Source organism: Numida meleagris, chromosome 27 (genome assembly GCF_002078875.1).
Source record: "Numida meleagris isolate 19003 breed g44 Domestic line chromosome 27, NumMel1.0, whole genome shotgun sequence".
NCBI classification, from domain to species: Eukaryota; Metazoa; Chordata; class Aves; order Galliformes; family Numididae; genus Numida; species Numida meleagris.
In genome coordinates this window covers 1,856,381-1,870,180 of record NC_034435.1, presented here as the reverse complement: position 1 = coordinate 1,870,180, position 13,800 = coordinate 1,856,381, and positions in this window count along the sequence as shown.

Genomic DNA, 13,800 nt, shown 5'->3' with positions numbered 1-13,800 from the left:
CCTTGCTCCACCCCAGCGTATGAGCCGGTTGTTGCACCTCCCCTCGTTATACATATGCATGTAATCACATAGGAACCCCTGACAAACAGGTGGGCATCCAAACCTGTGACCCTTGTCTGGGTCTCTGCCCCTCAGGGCGAAGCATTCCAAGCCCTGTGCCTTGCGCAGGGCACTGACCTCAGAGAAGGTCAAGTTTAATATGCCAGTAACTAAGCAAGAGGGGATTTAAGAAATCCCTTGTAGAGGAAACACAGCCCCTTTTGGCTCACAGATCACTGGAGCTGAGGCCAGGACAGTGGCTGTGCCCTGCAGCTCCCTGTGAGCCACCCTAACGCTAACTCTAACCCTAAAACTAACTCTAATCCTAACACCAAAGCCCTAAGCTTAAGCCTAGCCCCTAATCCTAAAATCCTAACCCTAACCATAACCCTAAAACCCCAACCCCTACCCTTAACCCTGACCCTAACTGCTCATTGATGGGCAGAACCCCTGAAAATCAGAAAACCAAACACCACTCCAGGAGAACCCATCGCTGCCCCATTGATTGCAGTGCCACTCTCAGCAGCTTCCCTCCCCCTCCCCAGTGCTTCCCTTTTGCAGCCGGCAGCACCGATGCATGTGCACAAGATGACACTTGGGCTTTGCACACGTGCAGAGCAGTGAAGGGGAAAGGAGCGGCGCTAAAAAATCCCCCTGTTAGCAATAGCAGCAATAACAGCAAGGATCCCCCTGCCCTGGCAAGCAGAGCTGTGCTGCTGGAGCAGGGGTGCACATGGGGTGCACATAGGGGTGCAGATCCTGGGTGCCATGGCATCCAACCCATGACTTGCAAACACACAGGGCAGCATGTGCAGTGATCTGCTTCTGCTCCACGCTGCTGCAGAGCAGGTGGGGCTCCTGCAATGCCCAAGTAATGCGATAATTGTGAGGGAAGCTGCAAAGTGTGAGGCACTGCTGTGCTGAGGTCAAGCACAGCAACAGGGCAGCTCAGCTTGCTGCAAACCCTAATGCAAAGTCCTGCACGTTGGGCATGCCCCCTGTATTCCAATCCTGCTAGAACCAAAGTGCAGCAAAGCCAGTGGCAACCAAACCCTCCCCAACCTCTGCTCTCCTTGCAAAGTGCATGGCATGGCACGGTCCTGCCTGCACCCATGCACCCTCCATGCATGCAGCCACACCATACCACGCTGTGGATGCAGCCCCAATGCTCATTTTAGGAAAAAGCAATGGCCTTAACCCCCTGCCTTCCTTACAGAGCTTGCTGCTCCCACACATCCGAGTGATTAGGGTCTCAACCGATGCTCTCAGCATTCATTTTTGGTTACTCTTACGTCACTTAGCAACCTCCGGTTCAGGTTACTTCAGGTTTTTTTTTTTTTTTTTGTGTGTGTGTGTGTGTGTGTCTGCATTTTAATCCCTGTGAAACAGGTCCCACCAGCACGCAGCTGGGTCCCACAGCCCCTCATCACCACCACCCTGGTGCTCACTGCTCCCATGCAGAGCCTGCAACCAGCAAACCTGCAGCAAAACCGGCATGCAGCGCACTCAGAGCATTCAGAGTGCTGCACGAACCCCAAAATCCAGCCCTGGCCCCTCTGCCCCCATGGCACTGCAGCTGGGAGCAAAGAGCAGCGAGCCGGAGCCTTTTTCCTCATTAGTGTAATTAATGTCAGGGCTCCCAGCTGGCCAGGCTGTGGGCTGACCTTTCCTTCTGGAGAAATGCACAACAGCACCGACCCAAAGCGGGGGCAATGGGGGATGCGGGTTCGTTTGGAGGCATCAGCGCATTTGTCTTAGTGATGTGCCTGGAAAAAGAGGAGTGTTCTGCAAAAAGGAAAGGGGACTGTTTGGAAAACCATCCCTGGGAAGGGGGGAAAGCTCTGCTCTGCACACCCAAATCAGCAGCAGGTGCACAGCATCACTCCTGGGGCGCACAGTCAGTGGTGATGGGAAGGACACGAGGACACCGAATAACACAAGCTGAAAGGGACCCATAAGAACCATCGAGTCCAATCCTACAACCCAGCAAGAACTTGAAGGCAAACTCCTTTTGCATTTGTGACTGCAGCAGCAAACAACCTGGGGACTGAGTTTCCAGCCGTTGCAGAGCCCCACACAGTGATGTCCCCACCACAGCTGTGCATGGAGGAGCTGGGATTAGCAAATGCAGCACTGTTCTGTCTTTTTTTCTTGTTCCCTTCCATTTGTCATGCTTGGTTAACACCCCTGCTTCAGTAAAAAGGTCACCATTTAGATCTCATTTATGTTACTTCTGCGGATTGCAAATGCAGGGTGCTGCTTGTTTTCCCTCCTTAATTAGCGTTCAATTACCAGGGTCATGCTCCAGGACTTGGGCTTGGGAAGTGGGAAGCAATGAGCTGCAGTCATTAGGGGCAATGCTCTGTGCTGGAGCAAAGCGGCTCAGAGGTGGTCGGAAAGCTGGGGAGATGTGCAGAATTTTTCCAAATGTTCTTCCTATTAAATATTCACCCTCCTCCTTTACTTCTCCCCCTCTCCCTCTAGCAACAGTATCTGGCAGAAGGATGAATTTTTAATAGGAGGGGGTGGCAGGCAGAGGGAGACCCTAGGGCAGCGATCTATTAAAACAACATCTGAGGGAAAACCAAACCTGGGAGGGAACCGCACGCCGGACCACCGGGCAGAGACTGGAGCACCACCAGCACCACCGGAGCCGTGCAGTGGGGTCACATCGCCCACAGCCCCTCTGCTACTGCCCAAGGTTCCCAGCATCCTGCCACGGAAGCAGTGGGATTTCCTCCTTTTGGAGACGTTTCCATGCTATGCATGGCTGGCTGCAAGCGACAGCACTTGCTCAGCCCCTGGGATGAGGACGCAGAGGGGTTGGAGGATGCTGCGGGGCTACGAGGATGCCCGTCTCGCCACCCCATGTCACACGGCTGGACCTAAAGATAGCCCCCAGTTTGCTTTTCTTATCGACACAACCAGCGCTCCGGGTGAAAGTCCTTTCCCATGAACTCACTGTTGCTTAATAAAGCACAAAACCCTCCGAGACTGTGACACTGGGATCTGTCATTTTAATTCTCAGCAACACTTGTCCCTCTCCCCGGCGGAATGCGGCCGCTGCTATTTTGGCTGACGCGTCGGGAGCTGAACGAGGAGCTCCGGCACTACACGTCCGAGCTGCTCAGGCTTAAGTAAAAGAGCAGAGATGCGACTTAAAACAACAGAAAAAGCAAAACCATAGAATGCAAAGTGCTCCTTCTGCACCCCTAGCCCATGGGAGAGCTGTTTGGGTCCTGGTGTGTCTGCGTTTGGGGACGCTGAGGGCAGGGCACGGTGGGATGGGGCTGGTGGGCACAGCACAGCCAAACTCACAGCGGCATGAAAAACTCCAGGGGAAGGCAGCACTGCGTGGGAAGGAGTAGGAATGGAAACCCACCACCATGGGGAGAGCTACTGCACCCAAAGCAACACAGCATAAAGCAAAGGGCTCCAAAACAGGAGGAACCGGCACATGCTACGGCTGACGATCACCCAGATCCCACTGCTGACAGCCAAGTGCTGCTCCTGTGCCTCCTCCCTGTGTCCCTGGACTGCACTCCCAGCCCCACCTCCCTGATCCCAAATCCCCCCATGCACTCCATCCCTCTGACAACTCTGCAAAACGCTACTGCTGCCAGCAGCCCCAGGATCAGCCTTCACTGAAGGTAAATGGCACACGAACACTTTGACAACATCCTCCCATCAAAGTCACCCCACTGATGTCCCTACCGCGGCTGGTGAGGCGGCAGCTCCCATCATCGCGCTCCAAATGCTCTTGTGGGTTTCACCACCTCACTCCATCTCTCCACAAATCTCTGCTCTCCGAACATTTCTGCCCTCCCCTCTTCGTTTTGGTGTTTTTCCAGCGCTCGCAAAGCTGCCCCTTGGGCTCAGGCAGCGCCTCTGTGCTGGGATCACCGCACACACGCACGTGATGTCCTCTGTGAACACCTCACGTCCCCCTGCTTGGGGACAGTGGAGACACGGTGTGCCCCCCGCGCCCTCCTCTGAAAATCAAATCATCATTTCAAAGCTGACACAGAACCGCAGCAGGACGAGGGCTGAGAGAGCGCAGAGCACAAAGCGAGACCCCTCTTTATGGGTGGGGAAACTGAGGCACGGGGCATGGATATATCTATGTATCTTCCCTGCCACCCTGATGGGCTGAATGCGGCAGGGGGTGAGCTCAAGGATGGCTCTGCCTGGCCCTGCACGCAGCGATGCGCGATTTGGTGATGGGAAGATGCTGCCGGTGCTGCCTGGGCTGCCCACGCCACGGCAAGCTGACGGCACGGGAATTACCGCTGCCCACGCAAAACACTTCCAGCCACATGCTCCACGTTCCCAGTGTTATTTCCAGGGCTACAGCAATGGCTCGGGGATGGGAATGCAGCTGGTGGCAGCTGGAAGAGCCCAGACCCCCATGTGCTGACCCACATGTCCTGCACTGCCATGACACAACACAGCAGAACCAGAAGTCAAAAAGGCTCCATCACCTCCAACAGCATCACTTGCAAAGCTCCAAATGAGACTGCACAGCACCCGGGCGCTCCTGTCCTTTCGTACCATTGGGCTTCAGATTAAATGCTTAATTCAGGCCTGTAATGCTGCTGGGAGGGAAAAGCGCAGCGCTGAGGTTGGGACCCCGGAGCAAGGGATGCGTGAGCGTACGATGCACAGTGCAACACAGCTAATAGGAGCAGACGTGGCTGCGCTCCAAAGACTGAATGCAGAAGGAAGCCCACAGCCCCGCTAGATGCTCAGGGTAGAGACGTGTCCTGTGGGATGGAATGGGATGGGATGAGTTGGATGGGATGGGGATGGGATGAGTGGGATGGGATGCGCTGGATGGAATGAGATGGGATGGGGATGGGATGAGTGGGATGGGATGGGGATGAGATGAGTACGGGATGAGTGGGATGGGATGGGGATGGGATGAGTATGGGATGAGTGTGATGGGATGGGACAGGACAGGATGGGATTAGCTGGCAACAGTGGGACCCCCGTGACATCCCTGCTCACCCCGCTGCACAAAGCCACCTTCCACTCCAGGGCCATCAATGCCAAACAGCTCCAGAGCATGAAACAGAACTCAGTGCTTTCCTCTCCTCCTCCAGCTCCCTGCTCCTAAGAAAAAAAGCTAAATTTGCTGATGTTTAAGCAAAAAAAGAAACAAAAAAGCCGACACAGAAAGCTCTCGCTCGAAGCTGCTTCGCCTCCTGTTTGCCCGAGTCGCTGGGAACACGGCTGCTCCCTGTGCTCAAGCTGCTTCCTCACTGTATGGCGGTGCTGCGCTGGAGAGCATCGCCCTCGAGCTCAGTGCTGAGCACATCCCATGCACACGGGATTTCTGTGACCTCCGAAAACCACAAGGAGCCCCATGGGAGCGGGAGCCACCTCTGCCACCCCCCAGCAGCAAAAGGCAGCGCCTCCGCTCCCTCCTCCCCTGCTTTAGCATGAAACGCTGATGATAAATAAATTAGCTCAAATTAAACCCGATCAATCAGCGGCTGTCACACCATGGGATCTTGGGTTTTTCTCCCGTTCCAAGCACACGTACCATGTTCCTGCATGTGGGGATGCTGGCTCCATCCTGAGGGATGCTGGAGCAGAGCTTTGGGGTGCACAGCTCTGAGCCCCACGGTGCTGGTGGGGCTGGAAGGCATCGCTCTGCACTGGGAGCAGTGGTTGCATGGGCACAGCCAGGGGGTGCAGCACCGTGTGCATGGGTCAGCGTGGGGTTCATCGCCTGCATTTCTGCATGCAAGGCCAGCAACAGGCTCTGCCCTGGGTTTGGAGGCACACACCGCACCGAGCAGCCGTGAGCTGATGGTCAGCCCTGGTTTTGCTGCTGGCTGTTAGAAATTCCTCCTGGTTTGGTTGCAAGAGACGCTTGCAGGAACTTTCCCTCTCTGGATACGGCCCTCACGGTGCGGTCCTCAGAGCAGAGGGACACAGAACCCAGTGAGGTTTGCTCCTCACCCCCATAGGCATCGCATCCCCAACCATGGTGCAAAGCCCCAGGGCTGAGCTGTGTGCAGGAGCCCTTGGGAGGGCCCAGGCTGCTCCTTGCTGGCCATCTCATGTCCCCTGCCCACCCCTGTGGCTCCCGCGTGGGGTGCCACGAAGCCACCGCGCCGATCTGCTCTGGGTATTTTGCAGGCGCTTTGCCTGCTCCTGTCATCCTCTCTCCTCCTGTTTGCTCTTTTCTCCTTCCCAAAAGGAAAAAAAAAATAAAAAAAATCAACCCCACAAACCACCCATCTCCGGTTAAGGCTGGGCACGAATTTGCAGAGCAGCTGCTCTTCTGCAATCGCTCCCTTGAGCGAACGCGGTGGGAATTAGAGCATCTTTTGTCGGGTTTTAGCTCAATCCACTTTGCGAGTGGATTAGGAAACTGGCACAAGAGTGCTCAGGGTCTGGAGCAGGAAGCTGCTATTCTGGAACGCGATAGGAGCTGTGTGCTGTGACTGCTGCCTGCTCCATTTCCCCGAGAAACACAACCCCGGTAACATTTGCATTTAAATCAATCAGCCCTGGGATTTTTGACAGGAGAATCCGCCTAGCCCTAAAAAATCGAGGATGCGGAGAGAGGGGGGCAGGCAGGGCCTGGGGGTGGGAACCTGCAGGACCGGGGGGCAACGGGGGGCACGAGGAGACCGTTCCTTGTGCCAGGAGAGCTGGGGAAAAAGCTGAGGAGAGGACTGCGGGTCGGGAGCCCGGCAGAGGGGCCGGGGGCGAGGCTGGAACGAGGCACGTTCGGGCTGGAGGCTGCACCTGCAGCTCTGCGCGCATCGGTGGGCACCGAGACCCCCCGTGCCCATCCCCAGCGCCGGGCATCACAGCGGCCGGGCAGCCCCGGGGGATGGGGGGGGGTAAGCAGCCACCCCCGCTCCCCACGTGCGGCCCCCGACCCACCCGCTCCCCGCACTCACCGCTCCATCCCGGCTCTCGGGCGGCCCACGGTGCGGTGCGGTGCGGGAGCGGCGGCGGCGGCGTTGTTGCGGGCAGAGCCGCAGCCCCGGGGGCGGCGCGGTGGTTCCGGCGGCGGCGGCGGCGGCGGCGGCTCTCGGTCGGACCCCGGCCCGGCCCCGGCGCGTCCGCCCCCCCGCTCCCCCCAGCCGGGGGGCGGCGCTCGGTGCTTCCCTTCGCGCTCTGTCCGTCCGTGCGGAGCCGGAGCCGCTCTGTAGCCGCCGCCCCCCGCGCCCCCCGGTATAGCTCGGGGAGGGGATGGGAGGGTGCGCGGCCCCGGGAGGGGGTGCGGGATCGCAGCGCTAATTCCCCGCTCTCGGGCACCGCAGGAAGGGTCGTGCCCCCGCCTCTTCGGACCCCCTGCCCTCCCCCTCCCCCCCAGCTCTGTGCCCCGTGTCACCCCATCCGGGTGCACCCACCTCGTTGTCTGTGCCAGACGCTTCGTCCATACGGGTGAATGAGGACCAACGTGGCTGTTTTCCTATCCAATAGGAAAACTGGGACAAATGGGGTGCACAGCCCCCAGCCCAGCCGGGGCCCCCACCTTCATGGCCCCGCATTGAGCTCTGCCAAAGGACAGCAGCGCGGCTCAGCTCCCCACCAGCGCCCGCATCCCGTGTGGGGACAGCGCTCACCATCCCTCCCCCCAGCTCCCTGCTCATCTCCAATCCCGCTAAAGCCTCCCACAAACGGGGATGAGTTGGTTCATTAGGCTTTGAGGATGACAGAGGCCAATTCCCGATTCCTCGGGGCTCATTTCCTTCCAGCACAGAACTGTGGCTGTGCCACATTCAGCCGTGCTCGGGCCAGGCTGCTCCGCACACTCACGGGGCTGAAGTGCACAGCCTCGTGCCCTTGATCTGTTGCATTACAGCCAGCATCACCCGAGCTCCTCACCTACATTCCCTCCATCTGACACTGGTTTTCGAGCAGCGTTTGGCACACGTCCTCCATTTTACCGATGGGGAAACTGAGGGACAGCCGGTGGGGCTGAGGAGTGAGGCGCAGCCCGGTGCCGTGGGCAGCCTTGTCGGATGCTCTGCTCCTTTTTGTGCAAGGAGCTGCCAGGAGAAACGCCGACAGCTCTCCGGCTTCGGGTGCTTTATCGGTGCCGCTTCCTCCCTCCGTGCTGCGCTGCAGCCCAGTGCTTCTGCTGGCAGAGATTTCTGGCTGCCTCCCACCGCCCGTTTGCTCCGGGACGTGGGTTTTACACTTCAGCACAGACACAGGCTCCCAGGCTTTTCCCCTTTGAGTTTCACCCCTGGATCTGCAGCTAAACCCGGCGCATTTATAGGGGCGTGAAGGAATCTTGTCGCTGTTTTAAACAATAGCAATTGATGTGCCCAATAAAAGATGAAAAATCAGAGCGTGAGATGCAGCTGGTTCAGCTGGTGATGCGTTTTTAAGAGCCTGGTGTGGTGTTCTGGAGCAATGCACGTTTTGTTTCAGTTCCCCAGGCTGGAAAGGTGATTCTGGCTAATTAGAACCCAGACATTAAGGTGCTGCTTCAAAACCACAGAGTCAATTACAGCGCATCCCCCCCCCCCCCCCCGCATAGTGGCCCTATTATTAATCAAGGGATGGGGGGAATTGCTGCATCCATGGGAAGTGGCTGGGGGGGGGGGAGGGTCTGGGGACAGTGGGACTGCCACATGCGTCCCCAAGTGTCACCCCAGCCAGGGAACCCAGCGGGCTCACATCTTTGGAGGTGCTGTACTGAGCCAGCGTGGAGCAGCTTGACAAGTTTTACTGCTTTCTGGGTCATTTTTCACAGCGATTCAGCAAAATGATTATGAAAAAAAAAAAACCAAACAAATAAAAAAAAAAAATCTGGCACGCGCTCAAAATCCCGGAGTTTTTGGCTGGGAAGTACTAAAGGAAAAAACAGACCGCAGTAAGAATCGAGGTAAGCCCTCCCATTGAGGAGCAGAGCAGCTTCCCAGCCCTCTCCCAGCACTGGTGCTCTGCCAGCCCAGCCCAGCATGCAGCACAGCTCTGGGACAGCCACAGGAGCTTACTCCCCCCATCAGGGATGCAGCAGCACTGGGAGCAATGTGATGACTTCAGCCTGACAGTGGTCATCCGTTGTGAGTAATGCATAGAATGAATCCATAGCATGGATCCCCAGGGTGGGCCTGGCAGTGAGAACCCACGGAGCTGGACCCCATGGAAATTAGGGAAGTGAGACTAAGGGTTCATTGAGAGCCCTATTGGTGCTGGGAGAGGGGCAGTAGGAGCGATGCTCACCCCCCAGTGCATGGCCCCTGCACCAGGACGGGGCAGCTGGACCCAGCAGCACCCAGACGCGTTGCTGTCAGCATCCCCATGAGCCACCCCCCAGGCGTCTGGGTGAGCCCTGGCCTTAGCACCCGCGTGCTGCTGGGGTCATGGAAAGGGGCCATTCCCCACCCCAAGGATCCCTGCTTTGCAGAGACACAACCATGAGCGGAGAGTGACACCGCATGGCCGCAGGCAGCAAGGCCCTGGGTGCCCTGGGGATACCAGGCTGTCGTTGTCCTTAGGCTGGGAGGACAGCAGGGACCTGGCTCTGATCTGCAGGGACGGGGACAATGCCGCCGTCCCATTGCACACCACCCCGTGCCCTCTGCTGCACGGGGCCGGCAGCATTTCCCCAGCTCCGTGCTGCTCTGCCCTGACCCCGTTGTTTCGGTGGCTGCAGTTTTGATCTGCTTCTGACCCCCTGGGGGAGGGCATCTCACCTCGTGCTTCCCTACAAAGCGCTGGGCGGATGTACCCGCTCTGCGGGCACAGCCGGGGCCCATGACTAATCCTGGTTACTTTTAATAAGCAGTTGGTAACTAAAATAACATCTCTTTAGCCAAGAACCTGCTGTGCTGAGCTGTCCCGAGCAGAAACATAACTCGGTGAATGGAGAAGGACCTTTCCCCCCCCTCTGACTGCCACAAGGAAGGGACAGAGTGATCTGGTGCATCGAGCCCTCAGATGTCCCTTCCAGTCCAGGGTGACCAAAGGAGGGTTCCCCCATTCCCTTTTTATAGGGCCATGGCCACATTCTCCAGGCTCCCTAGGGTAGGGAATGTCATTTTCTGAACTCGGAGCACAGGCTGTGGCTGCTCCCCTGAATCCTTTTTACTCTGTCAGCAAACCCAAAGCCAAATCGTGCACTTCTGTTGCAGCCGTGCACCCCAAGCACTGGACACACAGCACGGTTCTCACTGCAGTTGTTCTGCTTCAGAGTGACCATCCCTTTCCCAAGCATCAGCTCCATCACAGCAGTGCTAACACAGGTGAACTGCCCTGGGGGAACAGGGGCTTGGGGCGGGCTGCACCAAGAGGTGTGAGATGGCCCCAGATCTCTGCCCTCCATCCAGGCAGTGCCACACGCACCCACAGACAGCGTGGGGGTGCTGCTCACACCGAGCTTTTCTGCCTCTTCCCCATCTCACACCCTCCCTGGTGCCAAGCCCTGCAGTACCTCTGGGATGGGGGAAAGAGGGTCTGGCATCTGTCTGTCCTCATGGGAACCGGGGGCATTTGGGCATCACCGTGCACAACCGGTCCTCTCAATGCAGAGGGGGATGAGCAGCGCAGGTGCAGCAGCTTCCTGCAAAACGCTGCCTGGTTCACCCCTGCTGCTGGATGGGACCAAAGTTCCCGCTCCATCCCCAGCACACGGGGGCTGCCTCGCTGCTATCTCCCCTCAGTCTCCGTGCCAGGCAGCCCACGTTTCCATTCCCACAGCTGCAGCATGCGGAAGGCGCTCCCACCCCCTCTCTCCCCCTCCCACGAGCACCGCCTGCGTTTTGAGCACAGCGTCGGATCCCTCCTGCAGCTCCACGCTCGTTTTCAAATATCATTAGAGCCATTCTGCAGGAGATTAGGATTCCAGGTGCTACAGTGCCTGGATGCTAAAGGGGCCATTCACCCCCACGAGATGGAAGCTGTCCCCAGTGCCCCCTATGCCCTCTGTTCCCTGGGGGACAAGCCAGATTCTCCATCCCTAACTCATTAGCTCCAGCTGCGGCTGCGCCCAGTGCAGCCCTGGGAGCTGCTGCTGCCCAACCAGCAAAAGGACCATCACAGATGGGGGACAGCACCTTGTCCTCAGCCAGAAATGCTCAGCAGGGTCACATCACACCAAAAATCCCAAAGCTGTGCCTGTGCAGCATCTGCTGTGCTCCATGGGTGCGTGGTGCTATCAGGACACAGCTCAGCTCCCAGGACCCAGGCGGCTGCCAGGGCTACCAGCCAAGACACGTCCTCCTCATCTATTTCTAATGACTCTCTCTCAACTCTGCAGCATTGCTGACCCATCTATCACTCCGCAAGACATCATCTTGGGAAAGAAGTTGTGCCTCGATGCAGCTTGCTCAGGACCATGTCCTCAGCTGCTGCCAGATTTGCCTAAATACCCTTTAAGTGTTTTCAGTGACTCATGGCCATGCTGAGGTGCCAGTCTGTAAACATTTTTCCTACTGCCCATGTGTGCCATATCCAGAATACAACACCAGCACATTGGGCTCTGCTTTTTCAGCTCCACATCCTCTGAGTGGGATGGAGCCATTAAGTTGAAAGACAAGGCAAATTATACTGGTGTGCAATCTGATTCATAAGCCAGGTGGGCCTCCAAGGTCTAATTTGGGATGGAAGACAGCCGCTGACTTCTTTAGCAACCAGAAAGTCTTGAGAAACTTCAGCTTTCCCTGGAGGAACACATCACTCCTTACTAGCTAAGCACAGTTTCCGAGGCTAAGAGCTTGGCTTCTGCAGGACAGAGAGGCTGCAGGGTTAAGAAACGGGCTACCAGGTGAGCACACATGGCCATCAGCCACAGAGGAGATGGGCTCACCATGAATATTATGGGCTGCAGGATTCAGACTGCGATCCCACAACCTGCTGGGATGTTTCGGGAGCATCAGCACCAGAGGTGAGACTGCACCAGGCACTGTGCCAGCATCATTAGCGTCTCACAGGCAACAAATCCACCCACGCCCTTGATGGAAGGAAAAACTGTTTGGAAACAAAGGTTCTGCCTGGCACAGGGATGTGGGCACCCAGCACCCCACTACTCCCAGCTGAAGATGCCAGACTAGGAGGATGGTGGTGAATGAATGAGCTGAATGCCTGCAACTGAGTGCAGGTACAATTACAGCTCTGCACAATTCAGAGCATCAGAAGGAGCAGGGGGAGCTGCACCCAAAGGACCACAGGTCCACCTGCACATCCCCACATCCCACCCGCTTCCCATCCTGCAAGAGGGGGGGGGGGGGGGTGAGGATGGCAGCAGCCTGCCTTGTGCAATGAGTTATTACCCCAGCTGCCCCAGAGCACACAGGGAATGGGGATACAGCCATGAGTGCAGATGCTGGAATAGCACAGGGGTGCTGCAAAGGGCTGAGCTCTGCAGGGAGCAGCAGCCTCTGTTGGCTACTGGGAGCCTGGGGACGCATCCCAGTGGCTGTGATGCTGCTGTGACCCAGGGACCCCTACTCCAGGCTCTGCCCCCTTCCTCTAACAAACCTCCTTCCAGCCAAGCCCCCAAATGCATCTCCACACAAACCAGAGGGATAGAACAAGATCAGAGGTGCACTGCATTTGAAGCATTCCCCCCTTCCCCCCTCAAAACAAGTTACACCATTCTTTGCTCCACATCTGACAAAAACCACTAAAGCTGTGTTAAACTTTGGGAGTAACAGCAATTCATCACACCGCTGCCTTCATTAATCCTTGGCAATTGTTCCTATAATTAAAAGCCTCACTGTGTCTTGTCTCTCTAATACGAATTTATCAGGTTGGGAGCACTCTTGCATGAGCAATGCTTGGCTGGTGGGAAGACACCTGCCTTTGAGCTGTGCATGTGCACAAGGCTGCTTCCAGGCCTGCCATCCCCTGTGCACCTGGTTCCCCTTGCTCCAGGGCTGCTCCAAAAAAAGAAAAAAAAAAGGGCTTTTTGTGGTGAACCTGGGAGCTGCACAGAAGGATGGAGGAGCCGTGGAGGTCCCAGCAGGTCCTTGGTCCAGGGGTGGGATGGGAGCACACTACATGCCTCCACTTCCAAGCTAGTACATGCAGCATCTTAAACAAAAGATGAATAAATACAGCAAGTTCGGGAGAGTGCATGGATGAAGCTAATTGGACCTGAAAATTACTCCTCCTTGGGTGAGTCACTCTCCTAATGTATGTGCATGGCAACGTATGCAGCGTGCTCTCCTTCCATCTTCTTCTCCAGGCCTTTCACTAGGAAGGAGTGCACGTGGGAGGCACGGCTCATTCCTCACCTGGGCATTGCCATTAGCAGCAGTTTGGCCACAGGGGCTCATGACTTTGCTGCTGTTTTGCTGGCAGTCACACTGAGTCCCCAGACCTCAGCTCTTCACCACTCGGCCTCCAGCAGAGCACTGGCCCCTCTGTGCCACCCAGCTGTGCCCAACAGCATCACTCCAGTGCAAAGGAGCACAACCAAGATGGAAACAAACACTGGACCCTTCTAGAGGTGTGGAGCCAACATCCAGAACCAAAACCATTCAGTCCAGAAGTCCTGGTCCTCCCAGGTAAGGGCGCAAGCCACCTACAAAGGGAGCTCAGCTTTAAGAGCAGCAAACTGCATAACTGGGTGCGAGCTCTTGCTGCACCCATCTTTGTGAGCTCAGCTCAAGGCTAAAAGGCTCTTTAGTTGCTCCAAGCATCCCTGGGCTCCTGCACCCCAGTGATCTCCTTCTTTGAGGAGTAGGGTCAGCCTGGGCAGGATGCTCCCAGGCTACCAACCAAGAAAAGAGACAAAGAGGAAAGGAAAAGATGTTCAAAAGGCACTTAGGAAAGAGC